Here is a 4,209-nt window from a genome sequence, read left to right on the forward strand (position 1 = left end):
TTTATTGGGGTATTTTGTATATGTTATACCATCTTCCTACCTTTTTAGATGATTTTCTCCAAAAAAAAAAACAAAAAAACAAAAAAAAACTGGAAAAAAAAAGAATAGAAAATGGGTACTGAAAATAAATTGAATAACAGCCACATATTTCTTTTTGAAAGTTTGCAAAACACAAAACAAAACCCCAGCAAAAATCCCACAACACAATTACTTCTGAATAAGCTTCCAGGCACCTTTAATGTTTCATGCTATGCATGCTTAGTGGATTTCTCCAACTATGGAATTGAGCAAAATCCATGAATATTCTTTCTTTCCTTTTCAAGAGTTATGGCAGGATGTTACTCCACACGGCAATTGCGCAGGAAGTCCACCATCTGTAGCGATCAATCAGGAACATGAACACGCATGACCTATGTGGAAATCCAGAACTGTAGTCATTTGGAAAGCCATTATGTCAGTATTTATAGTGCATAGCTACAGTCATAGAGATCTGCCAGTGTGTTATGCTGCTCTGCAATTCTTATTCTCAGTGAGTGATTGTATGGAATGATAGCTCATCTCAGCTCATAATGAATACCTCTGACTGCAGAAGGTATTATTCTTGGCATCGCTAATTAAAAGGATCAGGTAGTGGTACAAGGAGAAGACCTCTGCCTGAGGCTCTGGAGAGCTTATGCTAGTCAGAATAAACAGCACTGGACAACTTCCAATGTTTCTGTGTCACTGGCATTTATTGTCCTCTCAGCAGGACAAGTGGAAGATCTACAGAGTGGTGGGCAACTTTGGGCCTACAGATGTTTTAAGACTGCATCTCTATAATTCTTAACCATTGACTAGGGATGATGGGAGCTGCCAGCCAAACCATCTGAAGGCCTCAGATGTCTGCCCTGATCTACAGGAAAGCAATCTGGAAAAGTGGTAGTCAGTAATTGCTGCATGATCTTTGGAAGACTATAGGTTATCATCAACATGGATAGTTCAGCTGCAGGCCATGCACGGCAATTAGTTTGTGAATTATCTGGATATCCCTTTTTTATCGGTGTCAGTAGAAACATTGCTCACCACCTGGAGTTGATATTGAAAAGTCTTTTCCCATCCAGGCAAGCCATGCCTCCTTGCATTTATCTTGCCTCTGAAGTTAATGACAATTGGAACAGAGCCTTCACCTATGATCTCAACGAAGTACGGCTGTGATGGAACAAAGAGACATAGAAGGCAGCATGCCACGGATAGCTGGTGTGCAATCGCTCCATTTGTTAGAAAAAGGCACAGACAAGACACTTTGAAACATTGCTCTTTGTCTGCTTTTGGAAATGGCTTGTGGGGAAAAATTGAAGAGTGAGAAAGCAAAATCTGTATCAGCCCATGCTACATGTATTAGATATTAGAATTTTGTTTCTTACTGTTACTGCTATTATTTCTCGTCACCTTCTTTGGAGCCCTTTTGGGTTGTGCAGCAAATCTCAATACTAAATACTCAATATCTCAATACTTCTTTGTATTTTTTCAGTTAGATGACAAATCTAAAGAATGGTAGCAGTTTAAATTGTTCTTAATGGAACATGCACCTTCCGTTAAGTACACTTCAAATTATTAACAAGTGCAGTTGTAGCTGATATTGGGAGTCAGAATTATCTGCCAATCATATTCATTTCATAGAAATACATTCTGTGAGATACTTATGCAAATTTACAGCTCAATTACTTATTATTGTTTGAACATAGTGTGTTTCATCTCATGTTGTAAAGCAGATTTTCAGTCCATACCTAGCATTCTCTGACTGCAGAGAAATGTACAAATGTCTAATAGCATTTTATAAAACATCTGGACATCGAAACATAGTGATGGGTGATGGCTATACAACAGTCTGAGAACCACTGGAATCCGCAGGGCACATAAGTCAACTCCTAAGTAGCAGTCATTGGGTACAGAAAAAGGCATTTCCTATCCGTTGGGTTATATGAATTCTAGTACAGACTCAACCCCATAACTTCACCAACCAAAACATCTTCTAAGTGATACTTCCCCCCACCTCAATTTCCTGTTGCTTTAGAATTTGCCGGTTCAACTTTGACAGAACATTTTGTTTCAGTATAATGAATAGTTCCAATGGTGATGTTCAGTACTCTGCTCAGATAATCATCTCCTTGAGATGGCCTTGGGCAAATCGCCGTTCTTTAGTCTAACCTGGTCCACAAGTCTGGGAGACTGAAATAGAACAGCGCCATGAACTGATGAAGAGCATGATACAAGTGTGACAAACAAAATCTCTGCAGAACGCCTTTGAAGCTTTAATCTGAGGGCAGGACCAGGTTTCTCCAAGTGTCTTATGTTGGTGGGGGAGGGGACCCTGCAAAATTAAACTGCAGCATTTCCTTTTAAAAAGAATTAATGTCCAGTAATTAAAGGTAAAGGGAATTTAGTTTCAAAGTAATTTCGTGTTGCCACTATAACCCTTACTAAGGCACAAAAGATCATCCAAGAGCTTCAGAAAAATGCAGGGCCCTATGTCATTGTTATATTTGCTCCCATGTGGTGACCATTATGTTTGAGAGGCACAAATGAGGAAAGAGGTTTTTTTCCCCCCGTTTTTTATTTTTAAAGTAACAACATTGCAAAACAAAATATCCCCAAGACTCCATTGTTTTTTATTCTGAACCCCCCCCAAAGGATTTTACAAGCTGAAATCCTCTTGCTTAGCATAGTAAGTTGTACTAGAGTAGGCCCACTGAATCACTAGGGATTTGGTGAGCCAATTCCTCCATAGGTTTCATTGATTCAAATGGGCCTACTCCAGTCACAACTCACTATGCTAAAGTAAACAGCAACTAAAGTAGACTCATTTAAATCAACATCTGGAGGAGTTGACTCGTCAAATCCCCACTGGTTCACTGGACCTACTGTACTGTAATTTACTACACTGAGCAACAAGATTTTAGTCACAGTTTACACTGGAGAAAGATACTATTTTGGAGTGCATCCGGATATTCAGCTTTTATACAGAAACTGCCCTGTCACATTCATGGAACTTTACTGAGGATGGCTGGGTGGACGTCCCTTTATGGGGACTGATCATCCTCTTCTGATTACAGTGGTGCCTCGCTTAACGGGTGCCCCATTTAACAACGAATCCGCATAGCGATGTGGATTTTGCGATCGCAAAAGCGATCGCATTGCGATGTTCCCTATAGGGGAAAATCGCTTTGCGATTATGGCTTCCCCCCCATCATCGGAAACGCCCCATTTTTGCACAGCTGATCGGCAGGGCCAGGGATCTTAGCAAAGGCCCCCCATCAGCTGTGTGAAAACAGGGCGTTTGCGATGAGGGGGGAAGCAATCATCCCAGAAAAGAGCCGGGAGCCATCTTCTCCGCTCCAGCCCCTCCTCCTCCCCGCCTTACAGCTGATCCATACTGCTCTTAGAAGCTTGCCCAGCAGGTAAATAGGCAGTGGAAATGCACTGGGGAAGCCTCTGAAAGCGGCGCTTTGCTGGGGTGGGGGTGGGTGGGGGTGTGGCAGAGGCAGGCCCGCCCCCCCAGCGCCCCCCGCAGCAAAGCGGGGCTTTCAGAGGTGCATTTTCACTGCTGAAAAAGCCCCAGGAGGCTTCTGAAAGCGGCATGAGGGGGGGCTCTGGGGGGCGGGGGGTGGGCCTGCCCCTGCCACATCCCCACCCCCACCCACCCCAGCAAAGCGCCACTTTCAGAAGCCTCCTGGGGCTTTTTCAGCAGTGAAAATGCACCTCTGAAAGCCCCGCTTTGCCACAGGGGGGCGCTGGGGGTGGAGGGCCTGCCCCTGCCACACCCCACCCATCCCCACCCACCCCCACCCCGGCAAAGCACCGCTTTCAGAGGCTTCCCCAGGGCGTTTCCACTGCCTATTTACCTGCTGGGCAAGCCTGGGCAAGCTTCTAAGAGCGGCGCGGATCAGCTGTAAGGCGGGGAAGGGGAGGGGCTGGAGCGGAGATGGTAAAATGGCCGCCCGCTGTGTTTTTGCCCGGATTCTTCGCTTACCGGGCAGGAAAAATGGCGGCCGGATGGGGGAATCTTCGCTTACCGGTGAGTTTTTCCCCAATAGGAACGCATTAAACGTTCCCCCACACACACATAGCGATGTTTCTGGATAGCGACGTTAATCCTGGAATGGATTAACGTCACTATGCGGGGCACCACTGTATAACCAATTCTTGGTTTCCTACAGCTTCTTACATATT

At 44.6% G+C, this 4,209-nt stretch overlaps 1 long non-coding RNA gene across 1 annotated transcript; it reads right to left on the minus strand.

Annotated features, from left to right (window-relative positions):
* Nucleotides 1–211: 211 nt before the first annotated feature.
* On the minus strand, nucleotides 212–1,189 carry LOC140706841 (uncharacterized). The gene is made up of 2 exons (XR_012086721.2): nucleotides 1,063–1,189; nucleotides 212–410 (listed from the first exon to the last, which is right to left on the minus strand). It is a non-coding gene; the product is annotated as an uncharacterized LOC140706841 (long non-coding RNA).
* Between the last annotated feature and the right edge of the window lie 3,020 nt (nucleotides 1,190–4,209).

Source organism: Pogona vitticeps, chromosome 4, assembly GCF_051106095.1.
Source record: "Pogona vitticeps strain Pit_001003342236 chromosome 4, PviZW2.1, whole genome shotgun sequence".
In the NCBI taxonomy this organism is placed as follows: domain Eukaryota; kingdom Metazoa; phylum Chordata; class Lepidosauria; order Squamata; family Agamidae; genus Pogona; species Pogona vitticeps.